Source organism: Canis aureus, chromosome 20 (genome assembly GCF_053574225.1).
Source record: "Canis aureus isolate CA01 chromosome 20, VMU_Caureus_v.1.0, whole genome shotgun sequence".
Classification (NCBI taxonomy): Eukaryota; Metazoa; Chordata; class Mammalia; order Carnivora; family Canidae; genus Canis; species Canis aureus.
In genome coordinates this window covers 26,902,877-26,921,022 of record NC_135630.1, presented here as the reverse complement: position 1 = coordinate 26,921,022, position 18,146 = coordinate 26,902,877, and the positions used below count along the sequence as shown (strand labels likewise).

The 18,146-nt window shown below is 40.7% G+C and overlaps 1 protein-coding gene across 9 annotated transcripts in view; it reads right to left on the bottom strand.

The window, feature by feature from the left end:
* The window catches only part of LOC144291601 (cryptic protein-like), an 81,683-nt gene extending 74,761 nt beyond the window's left edge, over positions 1-6,922 (bottom strand). For all 9 annotated transcript variants that reach the window (XR_013358943.1, XR_013358944.1, XM_077861202.1 and 6 more), the window contains exons 1-2: positions 6,823-6,922; positions 1,704-1,926 (exon numbers count right to left, since the gene is read on the bottom strand). The gene's annotated coding sequence lies outside the window, so the exon portion shown is untranslated. The remainder of the gene's footprint in view (positions 1-1,703; positions 1,927-6,822) is intronic.
* Positions 6,923-18,146: the final 11,224 nt, after the last annotated feature.

Here is an 18,146-nt window from a genome sequence, read left to right as displayed (position 1 = left end):
CACAGGTTGTTCCTGATATACACACAGAAGCTAAAGCTCCTTTACACAGTAACCAATAATCCTATGACTGAGTAATCACTGCAATGTAATTCAATAATAAAAGTATGAGATTTCACACTACAAGCTTGGATTCATATCCTAGCTCCTGAATTCAGAGTTCATGAAACTCATTACTGTGCCTCTATTTATCCACCTGAGGAGGATGGAGTCAACAAAACATTACATATGTGTTTGATGAGCATTGAATGAATAAATGTATGGATAGTGATCACGAAGTCTAAGTAGAAGCTAAATATCATGTCTGAGATCTCACATTTCACAACTTCCAGAGCTGGATTAAAATCTAAGAATATGACTTCCCAGACTATTGTCTTTTACGCAAAGTGGCTTTGCCTAAATACAAGTATTTTACCTTAAAACAATGTATTATTGACAGAATTAAGGTCTCAAAAAATAAAGAAAGGGAAATTGTTTGCTACCTCCCCAAATATACTCTTGGGACCCTTGATCAAAATATACATGACTATCCTGTAGAACGTTCCAATTCTTGAGTCATGATCAGCACATCAAATGTGATGAATAGTAGTTGCAGGAAAGTAGACTCACTAGTATCAAGTCCTGTGTTTTAAAACCTATGAAACAATGTCATTATGCATTATTTATTCCTCACTCACATATACGTGCTTCAAAACTGTGCCTGAGACCTTGACATGTCCTAGAATAAACCATAGCTTAGCTTTGGACAGAGTTCTGGAGGGCAGTTCAGGAGAACTGCGTAATACTTTACATAAAAACCACTCTAATGAACTCTCCTGTTTTCTACTGGCCTTCCAAATGTAAATACTTGCCATTCTCCACTTCTGTAAGATGTCCTTTCTCTACTCATATGTGTACATCACCTATTTTTTAGTATGACTAATAAATGTTTACATGTTTATCTCTTAATTAATCATTAATTTATTAACCAATTATCCAATCTTCAGTGCAAATAGAAAGACTGACTATTTGCAGCATAATCGAGAAAACTATCACTATACTCTCACCATGCTTACACCTGAAGAGGGGAGGAATTATTTGATTAGGGTTAGGATAAAATTGATATCTCTATAAAGTCTTATTTTGGATAATGCCCAAAGTGTAAAAGGAAATGTGTATTAGAGGACATACATTGAAACATAGACACACATATTCACAGAGTGACTTTTGGGCAACCATTCAGATGAAGGTAGCAACATGTCCCTGCAAATACAGAATTTGATCCCCAATTTGGGAGAAACAGTAAGGAAGACATTGTGAACCATTGATAAAACAATGACAAATATCCTCCATATCAACCTTTCTGGATTCACACTGAATTATTAAAATGAATAAATTGAATATATAAATTTGGACACTAACAAATCCTGAAAATAAACATAACCATATTTCCCCCTGTGAGGATCTTTGTAGTGACAAATGAGGGATGCAAGATATAATAGTGAGTAAGACTTTTTTTTTTAAATGGAGGCCAAATTTTCAAGGCAACTAGTTTGGTAGAATAATCAAAAATAGAAATGAGGGACTAGAACAAATGAAAACACATAGGTAAAGTCCCCATGACAATACAGGGAGAGGAAACTTCAAACAATGAGAAAAAAAGTTTGAGAAACAGTTAAGTATCCAGTTAGTAACAAAGAGCATTCAGAAGATCTTTATGAACATACCTTCACAGCAGTAACAATTGAGTTTGCCCATTTTCAAATAAGTTAGGTAGAGAGCGGAGAACTCCCTCAATATCAACTTTGATCTACTAAGCTCAAGGGTGTCATTTGGAAAGAGAGGCACAGGTATATTTCTTGTCACCTTGGCAATGTGTGACATCATAGTCCTTTCATAGTGAATGCAGCTGCACAGCAACCAACTTCTGCTGTCTAGACGGGGGTGTATCTGGGGAGACAAGGGAGGTATTTCAGAGCAATTACTTTGTATCAGAAGCTTTTGTAGGACCCTCCAAACTATTTTCCAGAGTGGCTGTTTCAAGTTTCATTCCCATCAGTGTCATCCTTGTCATCGTTAGCTGTAAATTTAGCCATTCTCACCAGTGTGATTTGGTGCCTCATTGTGTTTTTTTTTTTTTAAGATTTTATTTATTTATTTATTTATTTATTTATTTATTTATTTATTTATTTATTATTTATTTATTTATTATCATTTGTTTGTTTTTGTTTGTTTATGAGAGACACAAGAGAGATCGGGAGAGCACAGACACAGGCAGAGGGAGAAGGAGGCTCCACAGAGGGAGCCCAACATGAGACTGTATCCTGAGTCTCCAGAATCACACACCCTGAGCTGAAGGCAGTGCTAAACTGCTGAGCCACAGGCGCTGCCCTCATGGTGGTTTTGATTTTTATTTTACTGTTTACAAGTGAGGGAGGACATTGTTTCACATGCCTTTTGACCACATATCGTCCTCTTCCAAAAAATGCCTGCTCGTATGCTCTGCTTATTTCTCAGGTGATATTAAAATATGTCATTAAAGTTTTAAAAAGAAGAGTTGATAAAACAAGAAAATAGGTGAGATTGTAATAAACTAAAAAATAAAGGACAATTTTATCTTGAAAAAACAAACAAACAAACAAACAAACAATAAACAAACGAATCAAGAATGGAAAACCTTGAGTTGCTATGCAATGTTCCCCCTGGCTGGAGTTTTCTGTTATTTCCATCAGGAAATGTTCTGGTCACCTGTTCTTCCAAATGATGCCCCAAGGAAGGTCCTGCTGCACAGATTCTCAAGGGTCTCTGCCTGGGTGGTGTTGCCCTAACCTTGTCAGGAGGCCAGGCACATTATAAGCTGTTTGTTCCTTAAAACCCCTTATGCCTTTTTTCGGTCTGAGTGGAAAGAAGGCCACACCTCCATCTCCAGGCCTGGAGATGTGTGATGTGGTGATTAACAAACCTGCAGTCTCCGATGGTGCCTGCCTACCCCAATTGTCCCCTAGGGTATCTGGCGGGGGGGACACTGAAATGAGCAATGTTTAGGTTTCCTCAGAGTCTTAGCCACTCTTCTCACCTCCTCTTCCTGGATGAAGGGAAGTTTTGTCCCTTTCTGTGCTTGCTGGGCACCGTAAGTGAACATTCAATCAGCCCAATGGATACCTGCTCTGCCTAAGAGGAAGATGTAGGCTGTGTTCCAGTCCCTTGTATGGACCCAACATGGACTGCAGTTCAGGCCCAGCCTGGGAACCTGGTTGACGGCACCACAAGCTAAGCATGCTCCAACTCTTGCTGATCTAAACCAATTGCCCTGAACCAATACATGGGAACTCTGTTGGCTCAGGCACCCAGTCCTTCTGGCCTCCAGGAAATTGAGACCCCACTCAATTACCTGTGGTTCCTTTCCTTTTTACCAATGAGCTCTTTCAGCCAGGGAAGTCTATTGAGGAGCAGATTTCTAAAGTTCCATATTTTGAACTTCAGTGTTCTTTAACTATCCTGCAGCTGGCTAACACATGAACCCACCCCCAACCTGCCCATTATTCTCCCATATATCACTTATGTTTTATTTCTCCATACTCCACCATGCATGTTTTCAACTTTTTATTTGCAGAGACAGCCGTTCTTGCTTATATCTCAGCTTGAATTCAATGTTGTTTGGGATGGCTTATGTTATGTAGGTAAATTTAGGGGACAAGCTGACAGGAATTATACTCCACAATCTTACATCCCTTTGAAAATTAGATTTTTAATGGACCTAATCCAAACTGATTCAGGAGGTTAGCCTATGAAACTGGCTTTCTTTCATTTTTTTTAAAAAAAATATTTATTTATTTATATTTATGAAAGACTCCCAGGGAGAGAGAAAGAGGCAGAGACACAGGAGGAGGGAGAAGCAGGCTCCATTCTGGGGGCCTGATGTGGGACTTGATCCCGGGACTCCAGGTTCATGCCCTGGGCCAAAGGCAGGAGCCAAACTGCTGAGCCACCCAGGGATCCCCTGAAACTGGCTTTCCCCCAAGGTATTCCAGTATGTTTTGCAAATAAATTCAGCTTTATTTAGGATTACTGAAACTAGAGACAGCTAAGCAGTCACTCTTAAAGGAATGAAAAAGAAACTTCAATTTAAACCATACAAAGAAATACTATTCTGTAATAAAAAGCAATTAAGCTCCTAGAGAGCCTATGTGTTTCAGTGTGTTAAGCTTCTGACTCTTGATTATGCCTCAGGTTCATGACCTCTGGTTCATGAGATCAGGCTTCGTGACAGCCATGTGCTGTGCCTGGAGCCTGCTTAAGATCCTCTCTCTCTCTTCCTCTGCTTTCCCCATACATTGCAGTCTATCCCTCTAAAAATATTAATATAAAAATATTTGACCTATTAAGCCACAAAAAGACATGGATGAATGTTAAATAATAGATAAAATTGAAAAATGTAGGGACTTCAAAAACAACAACACTTTTTATGGCTCCATTTCTGAAAAAAGATCTATATGGATGACAAAAGCTAAATGGTTGCTAAGATTTCTACAGAAAGTGCAACAGCATGAATAGTTGAATAATGGGAATTAAGGCAGTGAAACTACAATGCACATGGTGCATGAATGATATTCATTTGTCAAACCCTGCACTATTGGCACAATACAGAGCTGACCTTCATAGAAATGGTAGGCTTCAATGAAAAACAAAATCACTCCACTGATTTCTTCTTCATGACAAATGTTCCACAATGATGCAAGTTTTAATAATTGTGGCAAATCTGTGCCAGGGAATAGGGATATAGGGATACGGTTTATACTACTTGTTCAAGTATTCTGAGTTATTCTAAATAATAAATTATATTCACTAGAAAGTAATGGCCTCAATTTTTGCTAAGATTTAACAACCAACTAATACTCAAATGGTGGCTGCAAAATATCTATCATGGAATGAGATCAAATATGAGTTGGAAATTAAATTTTACTAGTGTGGTTATAAACTAATGAATCGTCATAAAATTAAAATATACACACATGAAACAAAAATAAGATGCCTTGTTCTGTTGCTCTTAATTATGCCATACTGAGTAAACTAGGATAATAATTCATTTTATTATGTTTAAGACAGGAAGAGAGAGAAGGAAAAGAGGAAGGGCAGAAGGAAAAAGAGAACATCTTAGCAGCTGCCATAGCCAATACGGAGTCCGACATAGGACTGGATTTCAAGACCCGTAGATCATGACCTGAGTAAAAATCAATAAACACTTAACTGACAAAGCCATCCAGGTACCCCTTGAATAATTAATCTTGAATCAACTAACTGAATGAATCTCCACGGAATCTTCAATTGAATCATTTGTATAGTATGTCCTTTGTTATCGCAAGATACAGAATTCCTTGGCCCACATCCCCAAGGAGATAACAGATCTCTTTGAACTTTAGGAATGTTGTCCCAAAAAGTGGAGTTTCACTTACAATCTGTCAAGTATCCTGTGGGGTCTTAAGTAGCTAACTGAGTACAGAGCATGATACATCCTAAGTGTATTAGGACTCTGGACTTGCAGTTGTCACCAAATTTCAAACAGCTCTGGTAAATATTGTGTTCTACATACACAGTCTGGAAAATTTGGGACTGACCAGATCGCTTCTCTGTCTCATCCACACTAGGAACCTAAATAGCAAAAATGGTGTTTGACCTTCTTATCATCCATCTCTTGCTCTCCCTCCCTCTCCTTCCACCACTCACCCCAATTCCAAATCGTCTTTTTTCTTAATGCCTCATCTTTTCAGGCCCTCTCCCCTGTATCATGGGAGTATGGTGCCACTTCTCAGCTCCCCAGTGTAAAATGTCTTGTACACCCTTCCTTCAGGGCATCCCATGTCACAGGTTGGGCTATTTTAATGGTGGTTGTTTGTTGTCAAGATAGAACAGTCAAGGACTGTCTAAGGGACAAATAATACTCTGACTAGGAAAATAATGAGAGGAATTATTGGTTGCCTCTTTAGGATGCTTGCTCAAGGTACTGTTATGAATTTCTACTAGTAGGAAAATCTAGATTATCTGCTGGTATCCTTGGAGGGTTGCTGATAACTTCACAACAGAGTCCAAGTTTATCTGTAGTCAGTCCATTGCCAATTTGTGACTTCCATTCACAGTCCCTGATGGTCCTTTTCTCACTTGCGAGGGGTTGACATATTCAGAGAAAACAAGAGATCCCATGCTTTGCTGCTGCACATGGTCTAGTCATCTTCATATTCAACTGAAGTATAAGATCTTCTTGACCATTCATGTCATGTGAGAACATCTCTATTAAAACTGTTAAGTCTCCATATAGAAGACAAAGGATCAGGGCTATGACCATTATGAAATTAAACAAACAAAAAGAAAAGTTAAGAATGAAGAAAATTTACCTCATACTGGGGAACTGCATTTTCTCAACCTAGACCAATATATTTGTTCCTGGAAGCCATGAAAATCAGCCTGAAAAAAAATCAACCTGAAAGCTAGACAGGTTATTCCTATGGCACTGCACATCCTGTTCTGCCCTGTGATTTTATTGGTCCCAGAAGAGAAGGTGTTAACAATGATAGATATGACACTACGCAGCCATTAAGAAATCTAGGGCAATGTGACAGTCCGTCACTATTCATGACAATAGGATTTGATGGATCCATATTCCATGTCGGACATATATTGTATCATCAGTAACATGTGACCAATTACCAAAATTGGAGGTCGCTGGTATACAGGCTTTCCGATTTGTGCAATCTTCACACATGGGAATATTTTTCCAATCTTTGGCATAATGGGTAATTCCCCTGAGTACTGTGCCTTAAAAAAAAATTGTGGTCTTATTTGGGAACTCACATATAAGTTGGAAATTCCAGCGTTGGTGATTCATTTCATTAGATGAAATCCACACTTCCCTGAGGGATTTACCACGAGTTTCCCTAGTGGATGACATGTCCAGCAGTCAGAAAGACAGGGAGTCATGGCACCTGTTTGGCTATGTTCTGACCTAACAATGATTATAATTAGCATAAAAAGTATAAGAGAAGATAAGGAGTGAAAGGGGAGATCTGGGTGAAGGGCCAAAAGGGATCTGTGGAAAGAGAAGAATTATTTTTACTGAGTGGATAGAAAACGGAGAAAGATTTAGATAAGAATCTTGGACATTATCTTGGGTGGAAGCTGCCCACTATCTATCATCATTTGCCTATCTTAGAAGTCTTGTATCAACTGCCTTTTCCAAAGACTGACTGTTTCAAAAGATCTCTGAGGAGGTTGAGAGCCTTATTATTTTGTCTAATTCTGAAATTTTTTTTTAATTTATTTTTTATTGGTGTTCAATTTACTAACATACAGAATAACCCCCAGTGCCCGTCACCCATTCACTCCCACCCCCCGCCCTCCTCCCCTTCTACCACCCCTAGTTCGTTTCCCAGAGTTAGCAGTCTTTACGTTCTGTCTCCCTTTCTGATATTTCCCACACATTTCTTCCCCCTTCCCTTATATTCCCTTTCACTATTATTTATATTCCCCAAATGAATGAGAACATATAATGTTTGTCCTTCTTTGTCTGGCTTAAATCACTCAGCATAATACCCTCCAGTTCCATCCACCTTGAAGCAAATGGTGGGTATTTGTCATTTCTAATAGCTGAGTAATATTCCATTGTATACATAAACCACATCTTCTTTATCCATTCATCTTTCGTTGGACACCGAGGCTCCTTCCACAGTTTGGCTATCGTGGCCATTGCTGCTATAAACATCGGGGTGCAGGGGTCCCGGCGTTTCATTGCATTTGTATCTTTGGGGTAAATCCCCAACAGTGCAATTGCTGGGTCGTAGGGCAGGTCTATTTTTAACTGTTTGAGGAACCTCCACACAGTTTTCCAGAGTGGCTGCACAAGTTCACATTCCCACCAACAGTGTATGAGGGTTCCCTTTTCTCCGCATCCTCTCCAACATTTGTTGTTTCCTGCCTTGTTAATTTTCCCCATTCTCACTGGTGTGAGGTGGGATCTCATTGTGGTTTTGATTTGTATTTCCCTGATGGCAAGTGATGCAGAGCATTTTCTCATGTGCATGTTGGCCATGTCTATGTCTTCCTCTGTGAGATTTCTGTTCATGTCTTTTGCCCATTTCATGATTGGAATCATGTTTGTTTCTTTGGTGTTGAGTTTGATAAGTTCTTTATAGATCTTGGAAACTAGCCCTTTATCTGATACGTCATTTGCAAATATCTTCTCCCATTCTGTAGGTTGTCTTTGAGTTTTGTTGACTGTATCCTTTGCTGTGCAAAAGCTTCTTATCTTGATGAAGTCCCAATAGTTCATTTTTGCTTTTGTTTCTTTTGCCTTCGTGGATGTATCTTGCAAGAAGTTACTGTGGCCGAGCTCAAAAAGGGTGTTGCCTGTGTTCTTCTCTAGGATTTTGATGGAATCTTGTCTCACATTTAGATATTTCATCCATTTTGAGTTTATCTTTGTGTATGGTGCAAGAGAGTGGTCTAGTTTCATTCTTCTGCATGTGGATGTCCAATTTTCCCAGCACCATTTATTGAAGAGACTGTCTTTCTTCCAATGGATAGTCTTTCCTCCTTTATCGAATATTAGTTGCCCATAAAGTTCAGGGTCCACTTCTGGATTCTCTATTCTGTTCCACTGATCTATGTGTCTGTTTTTGTGCCAGTACCACACTGTCTTGATGACCACAGCTTTGTAGTACAACCTGAAATCTGGCATTGTGATGCCCCCAGATATGGTTTTCTTTTTTAAAATTCCCCTGGCTATTCGGGGTCTTTTCTGATTCCACACAAATCTTAAAATAATTTGTTCTAACTCTCTGAAGAAAGTCCATGGTATTTTGATAGGGATTGGATTAAACGTGTATATTGCCCTGGGTAACATTGACATTTTCACAATATTAATTCTGCCAATCCATGAGCATGGAATATTTTTCCATCTCTTTGTGTCTTCCTCAATTTCTTTCAGAAGTGTTCTATAGTTTTGAGGGTATAGATCCTTTACATCTTTGGTTAGGTTTATTCCTAGGTATCTTATGCTTTTGGGTGCAATTGTAAATGGGATTGACTCCTTAATTTCTCTTTCTTCAGTCTCATTGTTAGTGTATAGAAATGCCACTGACTTCTGGGCATTGATTTTGTATCCTGCCACGCTACCGAATTGCTGTATGAGTTCTAGCAATCTTGGGGTGGAGACTTTTGGGTTTTCTATGTAGAGTATCATGTCATCAGCGAAGAGGGAGAGTTTGACTTCTTCTTTGCCAATTTGAATGCCTTTAATGTCTTTTTGTTGTCTGATTGCTGAGGCTAGGACTTCCAGTACTATGTTGAACAGCAGTGGTGAGAGTGGACATCCCTGTCTTGTTCCTGATCTTAGGGGAAAGGCTCCCAGTGCTTCCCCATTGAGAATGATATTTGCTGTGGGCTTTTGGTAGATGGCTTTTAAGATGTCGAGGAATGTTCCCTCTATCCCTACACTCTGAAGAGTTTTGATCAGGAATGGATGCTGTATTTTGTCAAATGCTTTCTCTGCATCCAATGAGAGGATCATATGGTTCTTGCTTTTTCTCTTGCTGATATGATGAATCACATTGATTGTTTTACGGGTGTTGAACCAGCCTTGTGTCCCAGGGATAAATCCTACTTGGTCATGGTGAATAATTTTCTTAATGTACTGTTGGATCCTATTGGCCAGTATCTTGTTGAGAATTTTTGCATCCATGTTCATCAGGGATATTGGTCTGTAATTCTCCTTTTTGGTGGGGTCTTTGTCTGGTTTTGGAATTAAGGTGATGCTGGCCTCATAGAACGAATTTGGAAGTACTCCATCTCTTTCTATCTTTCCAAACAGCTTTAGGAGAATAGGTATGGTTTCTTCTTTAAACGTTTGATAAAATTCCCCTGGGAAGCCATCTGGCCCTGGACTCTTGTGTCTTGGGAGGTTTTTGATGACTGCTTCAATTTCCTCCCTGGTTATTGGCCTGTTCAGGTTTTCTATTTCTTCCTGTTCCAGTTTTGGTAGTTTGTGGCTTTCCAGGAATGCGTCCATTTCTTCTAGATTGCCTAATTTATTGGCGTATAGCTGTTCATAATATGTTTTTAAAATCGTTTGTATTTCCTTGGTGTTGGTAGTGATCTCTCCTTTCTCATTCATGATTTTATTAATTTGAGTCTTCTCTCTCTTCTTTTTAATAAGGCTGGCTAATGGTTTATCTATCTTATTAATTCTTTCAAAGAACCAACTCCTGGTTCTGTTGATCTGTTCCACAGTTCTTCTGGTCTCGATTTGGTTGTGTTCTGCTCTAATCTTTATTAACTCCCTTCTTCTCCTGGGTGTAGGATCTATTTGCTGTTTTTTCTCTAGCTCCTTTATGTGTAAGGTTAGCTTTTGTATTTGAGTTCTTTCCAGTTTTTGAATGCATGCTTGTATTGCGATGTATTTCCCCCTTAGGACTGCTTTTGCTGCATCCCAAAGATTTTGAACGGTTGTATCTTCATTCTCATTAGTTTCCATGAATCTTTTTAATTCTTCCTTAATTTCCTGGTTGACCCTTTTATCTTTTAGCAGGATGGTCCTTAACCTCCACGTGTTTGAGGTCCTTCCAAGTTTCTTGTTGTGATTTAGTTCTAATTTCAAGGCATTATGGTCCGAGAATATGCAGGGGACAATCCCAATCTTTTGGTATCGGTTCAGACCCGATTTGTGACCCAATATGTGGTCTATTCTGGAGAAAGTTCCATGTGCGCTTGAGAAGAATGTGTATTCAGTTGAGTTTGGATGTAAAGTTCTGTAGATATCTGTGAAATCCATCTGGTCCAGTGTATCATTTAAAGCTCTCGTTTCTTTGGAGATGTTGTGCTTAGAAGACCTATTGAGTATAGAAAGAGCCAAATTGAAGTCACCAAGTATAAGTGTATTATTATCTAAGTATTTCTTCACTTTGGTTAATAATTGATTGATATATTTGGCAGCTCCCACATTCGGGGCATATATATTGAGGATTGTTAAGTCCTCTTGTTGAATAGATCCTTTAAGTATGATATAGTGTCCCTCTTCATCTCTCACTACAGTCTTTGGGGTAAATTTTAGTTTATCTGATATAAGGATGGCTACCCCTGCTTTCTTTTGAGGACCATTCGAATGGTAAATGGTTCTCCAACCTTTTATTTTCAGGCTGTAGGTGTCCTTCTGTCTAAAATGAGTCTCTTGTAGACAGCAAATAGATGGGTCCTGCTTTTTTATCCAGTCTGAAAGCCTGCGCCTTTTGATGGGGTCATTAAGGCCATTCACGTTCAGAGTTACTATTGAGAGATATGAGTTTAGTGTCATCATGATATCTATTCAGTCCTTGTTTTTGTGGACTGTTCCACTGAACTTCTTCTTAAAGGGGAATTTTAAGAGTCCCCCTTAAAATTTCTTGCAGAGCTGGTTTGGAGGTCACATATTCTTTTAGTTGCTGCCTGTCTTGGAAGCTCTTTATCTCTCCTTCCATTTTGAATGAGAGCCTTGCTGGATAAAGGATTCTTGGTTGCATGTTCTTCTCATTTAGGACGCTGAATATATCCTGCCAGCCCTTTCTGGCATGCCAGGTCTCTGTGGAGAGGTCAGCTGTTACCCTAATACTCCTCCCCATAAAAGTCAGGGATTTCTTGTCTCTTGCTGCTTTAAGGATCTTCTCCTTATCTTTGGAATTTGCAAGCTTCACTATTAAATGTCGAGGTGTTGAACGGTTTTTATTGATTTTAGGGGGGGATCTCTCTATTTCCTGGATCTGAATGCCTGTTTCCCTTCCCAGATTAGGAAAGTTTTCAGCTAGAATTTGTTCAAATACATATTCTGGCCCTCTGTCCCTTTCGGCACCCTCGGGAACGCCAATTAAACGTAGGTTTTTCTTTCTCAGGCTGTCGTTTATTTCCCTTAATCTATCCTCATGGTCTTTTAATTGTTTGTCTCTTTTTTCCTCAGTTTCCCTCTTTGCTATCAACTTGTCTTCTAGGTCACTCACTCGTTCTTCCACCTCGTTAACCCTCGTCGTTAGGACTTCTAGTTTGGATTGCATCTCATTCAATTGATTTTTAATTTCTGCCTGATTAGCTCTAAATTCTGCAGTCATGAAGTCTCTTGAGTCCTTTATACTTTTTTCTAGAGCCACCAGTAGCTGTATAATAGTGCTTCTGAATTGGCTTTCTGACATTGAATTGTAATCCAGATTTTGTAACTCTGTGGGAGAGAGGACTGTTTCTGATTCTTTCTTTTGAGGTGAGGTTTTCCTTCTAGTCATTTTGCTCAGTGCAGAGTGGCCAAAAGCAAGTTGTATTGGGAAAAAGAGAAAAAGAGAGGAGAGAAAGAAGGAAAGAAAAGAGAAAGAGAAAAAAAGGGGAAGAAAAAAAAACGGAAAAAAAAGAAGAAAAAGAGAAAGAAAAAGAAAGGAGAAAAAAAAGGGGGTGGGGGAAGGAAACAAATCAAAAAGCAAAACAAAACAAAACAAAACAAAAACAAAAACAAAAAAAAAAAGGAACCACCGGGGAGTATCTTCTGATCCTTAAAAGTCCCTTGGCTTCTCCTGGAAGTTGTCAGTCTAGCTGGTGTTCTGGGGGAGGGGCCTGCTGTGCTGATTTTCAGGTGTGAGCACTTGGGGGAGCTGCTGTGCCCCTGCCTGGTGCAGGGCTCAGTGGGGGTTGTTTACCCCGTGAGGCCGCAGGAGGATCAGCCCCAGTGGCGGGGCCAGCTCTGGAAACCTGGATTCAGCTCCGGCAGGAACTCTTGTCTGCAGGGCCTGGAGGCTCCGGGGCGGGGCCGCTGATCTGCTCAGCTCGGGGCAGGAGCGTCCTCGCTGTCCTGGGCCCTCCTGGCCTCTGCCTGTCCCGGGGGAGGCGGGATCCTGGGCTGTGTCCGGGCGTCCACGCTGTTGGATTCGCGCTCCCGGGCCACGCAACCCCCTCCGCGGAGCTGCCGCCCGAGCCCCCCCGAGCTGCTCCTGGAACCGCGCAGCCCCCTCCGCACGGAGCCTCTTCTTCTGCCCGAGCCCCTCCGAGCTGCTCCCGTGGCCCCGCAGCCCCCTCCGCGGAGCCGCCGCCCGAGCCCCTTCAGCTGCTCCGGGTCCCGCCGGGTCCCGCCGTGCGCGCTGCAGCCCTTAGGGAGCTCGGCGCACTCTCCCGGGGCGCAGTTGCTCTGTTACTGTCTCAGGGAACCCGAGGGCATCCTCGCCCTCCTGGGTCCTGCTCCACCTCCCCGGGAGCCCCCTTCCGCCCGGGAAGGTTGGTGCAGCTCCTGCTCCTCCGGGACGGGGCTCTCCTGTCCTGGGGACACTCGCCCCGGCCTCAGCCCGGCTCCTCGCGGGGCCCCTCCCCCTTGGAGGCCTTTGTTTCTTTACTTCTTTTTCCCCGTCTTCCTACCTTGATAGAAGCGTGAACTCTTCTCACTGTAGCATTCCAGCTGGTCTCTCTTTAATTCTCAGGCCGAATTCATAGATTTTCAGGATGATTGGAAGGTTTTCTAGGTAATTTGGTGGAGACAGGTGATTTGGGGACCCTACTCTTCCGCCATCTTGCCCCTCCCCTAATTCTGAATTTTTTAAAAATGTAATTAAAGGTGGAATTTCCAAGAATTTTATTGCTTTGTTTTAAATAGGCATGACAAGTTCCCTTTCAGTGATGTGTCAGGGTAGTTTTTGATATTTGTCTCTTCCTTCAGAAACATCTCCTGTTGAGGAGTAGGGAGAGGCTGCTAGGACTATTTGCAGAACATTTGCCTTAACTTGGTGGTGAAAAATGTGGGTAATATCCTAAGAGTTCTTTAAAATGATACCATATTTGCATGTAGTAAGGTAGTGTCTTCAAGTCTGAGTGCTGAAATTCCTAGACTTATGTATCTTCCAACTCCTAATTTACAATAAAAGAACCACTATGGGACAGCCCAGGTGGCTCAGCGGGTTAGTGCTGCCTTCAGTCCAGGGTGTAATCCTGGACACCTGGGATACCTGAGTCTCGCATTGGGCTCCCGGCATGGAGCCCACTACTCCCACTGCCTGTGTTTCTGGCTGTCTCTCTCTCTCTCTCTCACCCTGTGACTGTCATAATAAAAAAAATAAACTCTTTTAGAAAAAGAATCAGTATGTACTGAAGTGAATGTACTGGATAGCCGTCCTTGCTACTGTCAGTTTGCACGAAGGGAACTCACAAGTTTTTGAAATTTTGCCTATTTTAATGGGTCTAAAAATAATTTCCTCTCTTTAAATAAGTTATGTCACGATTAATGAATTATTTAGCAAAACTGTAATTTCCTTTGAATGTCTATATTTCTTTCTGTGTTGTTTGGGAGCAAATATGTGGATCCTTATTACTTTTTTTTTTCTTGTTCTCTGGACAAAGCAGATGAAGGTCCACTTATTGTATAAGAAAAGAATGACAGGATTGCCTGGGTGGCTCAGTAGTTCACTGGTTGAGCATCTGCCTTTAGCTTAGTTCATGATCACGGGATCCCACATTAGGCTACCTAGAGGGACCCAGCCTCTCCTTTTGCCTATGTCAATGTCTCTGTCTCTCTCATGGATAAATAAATAAGATCTTTAAACATGAAAACAACTGAATTACAAGGGAACCTTAAATTATTTTAAGTCTTGACTAGGCCCAGGGGAAAACCAAAGGGGCCTTCGGTAAACTCCTAGGCCATGATTGTCCAGGAACACCTTTGTGCTGTTCTGGAGAGAGGGAAATGGATTAACCCTCTGATCCAAAGACAAATGGAGAAACGAGACCAAATATTCAGTATAGCGAAGCAAGTAGCTTTGGAAGAATTGATAACAGTTCAGCATCCTGGTGAGGACCTACCAGGAAGAAAAAGTAAATTGTTGATGATCCTGAGGTCTTGAACAAATCACTATCTTTCTTCATTTGGTGCCTTTCCTAACAATACAAAAATGGTACTAGCACAAGTGGAAGGTATATGAAATCTTATTTAAAAGGCTTTTAATTACAAGTCTGATCCTTATTTTCCACATCATAAGTTATTGGGGAAGTTTAGGTAATTGTTATGTTGGATGGCTCTTATCATTTCTATGTTGTGCTTTGTGCTCTGATTCTTTTACTTATGTAGATGTGATTTGTAGCCTGGGAATGTCAGGTACACTGCCAAATCCTTGTGAAAGTTATGTGTTCCCTTCAATGGAGGAGGCAAAATCATATGCAGAGCAGATATATATCAGTTATGAATAGACCCATGGGACCTCAAGTCATTGTCCTCGTGGTGTACATTCAATAATACAATTAAATTTGCAAAGTCTCTCCAAAGTAAATCTGCAGGGCAGGAGACACACAGAATCATAGAATAGTTGTTTCAGTTCAGGGGTCACAGGGTATGGTGACACAGGGGTGATTCAAGGAAAATCTGTGTGCTATTTGATACCTACAACTTACAGGATATATCTACTCCAAAGATGAGCATGAGAAACACGGATAGCATTCAGAAACAACTAGGAGTACCAGGATTTACCAGAAATTGGATGGGAATGACTGTTTATTTCTAGATAATTTATCTTAAATCCATAAGCCAACAGAGGAATCTGAGTGCTTCCTCTTTCCTTGTAACACCTTCATTTCTTTGAAATGGAGGATTTTTCTAAGTGTTGGTGTTCTTTTGCCAGGAAGACGTATCTTTTCTTTAGTATTTATTTTGTTTTCACTGTTTACAGATGACCTGGGTACTTCAATTGGGGTGTGGTACACCAAGATGTGTCACCTGCAGGCCCTTCCAATGCTCCTCTTGTCTCCTTTTTGTAATAAAGACCTTTGCAAATGTTCTATGAGTGTCTTGTGGTCCACGTAAGGGCTCCATTTCCATTTTTATATATGTTTATAAGTAAAGTCTGCAGTTTTGATTTTAGCTCAGTTGACTGCAGGAGATGAAAGAATTGCTATTTCAAGAGCACCTCTCTTTACTCATGAATGAAATGGAAAGCCATTTCCTAGTCTGCCTAGAATTTTTATGCCTGATTATTTAATTAGTTTGCTTTGTATTTTTTTAATTTTGCATGACTGTAGTAAGATACTGCCTTTTTGGAAGTAGTGCATTTTCAGGATATATCCACGTATAAATTAAAAAGGTGGTTTTATAATCTAATGGAGTTTATAAGAAATTCTGACCCCTTCCTCTATGACTTCTTCTTCCTTTATATAAGATCCTAATTTTGTTTTAGGAAAGCAATGTGGTCACCTGAAATATGAACTGACACATGAGTACATTTACTAAGTGCCATGGTTTATTTGGTCTTTAGATGATGGCAAGGGGGAATTCTTTGCTTGGGTTTGCGAGCTGCTTAAATATGGCCCAATATGAGTGGGCACTTCTATTCCTAATCGTGTGTGGGTCCAATACAGGACTGGATTCCAGAACCTGAGTTGATGTACTGAGACAGAGTCAGATGTTAAATTTCCTGAGACACACAGACCTCCAGGAAGGGTCCTGTTCAAAGAATTGGACTTAAAACCCTGACACAGTAGGGTCAAAAGAAGGATGAGAAGTCTGTAGAGGCTGGAATAGGAGAGAAAAGGAAGGAACATGAAAGGGGCCCACTTAGAGCAAGCTCAGCCAATGGCCACTACCTGGCAGTCCTTATTCTTAGCTGCTTATGAAGATACTGAGACCCACAGACAGTGGAACCTTGTGTGGCTTATATTTTATCCATTAAACCACCTAATCTACAGCCAAGTAACCACTTTCCTAATTAATTTATAGTAAGTGCTCATCAAGAGTTCTTCAGTTGAAGGGAAGCCATCTGCAGGCAGAGCTGCCATGTGACAGATGGTTTGGAATGTCATGGATTCTGAATCAGTCTGGAAGATGGGCAGACCACTCACTGGTCTTGGTCACTGAGAGTTGTCAGCTGGTCTCCAGAAGAACTCTATGGGAGAGAGCTGGTAGTGTGAATGCTGGGGAGGCTGGCAACAGGCTGGCAACAGTTGTGAATGCTGGGGAGGCTGGCAACAGCTTGTCTGGCCATTCTAAGAGGCTTTATTTGGGTAGGTGCATGGTGGTTTTGGTCAGCATGTGAGGTGGAACCTGAGTTAGATTTCACCTTCTTTTTGCTCACAGACCTCCCCCAGGATATTGATATCTCCCACAGTGAACCTAGTGCAGGAGGATTTGATGGAGAGACCGACAGAGATCAAGGCTCAGGGGTATTTGGTGTGAACTCAGGTGCCTCAGGGACATGTCAGGTGTTATGAGAACCTTCTTCAAACCGAAACACTTCCATTCTTCCTCTGGGACCCACCAGCCATCAGTTTGTTAACACTTGGTAAGTCACCCACATCATGCTCTTAATGAATCTGTTTTTCCATCATTCTCTATTTTTCAGCTAATAGAAGGTTTTGCTCACACAGTTTCTGCTAGAGCTGCTCTTGTTCAATTTAGGCACCACACCTTTGGAAATATTATCCCAATGACTTTCAGAAATAGTGTGAGCCCTTGTTTAATCAAGAGATCTATGTGGTAAAGAGGCCTTCCTGAACATGTTTAATTTCCTATCCCCAACTTTTTCTCTATATTTCTTTCCCCAAGGGACTGTTTGAATTTCTCCTTCTTTGTCTTTGAGTATTTGAGATTCCAAATACACATGACACCATGCAGTATTTGTCATACAACTCCTGGTTTATTTCATTTAACATAATGGCTTCCAGGGCCATCCATGTTGTCAACAATGTTAAGATTTCCTTCCATGAAGCAGAATAATATCCCACTGCATGCATAGACTCCATTTTCTTTATCCATTTGATCATTAGTAGACATGAGTTTCTTTCTGTAATATTACCTTTTGTGATTAGCACAGAGGAACATGCACAGATATCTGTCTAAAGTTCAGATTTCAATTTTGGGACGTGTTTACCAAAAGTCATTATATTGATGTATACAGAAGTTGATTTTTTAATTTTTTTGAGGGAATTCCATATTTTATGTCCTAGTAACTGCATCAATTTACATTCTCTCTTGGATATTTTAGGTATAGAGCAATTCTGTGTCCTATGTAAAGCCCCAGTGAATCAGATTCCCTGAATCAGGTGGCTCTGCTAGGAAAACAATTAGGAATGGGATCAAACTTTTGAGCTCAGTAAGGTTATCAGTCCTTCTTTTGGTGTTCTGACATTAAGCTGTCAACATATCATTC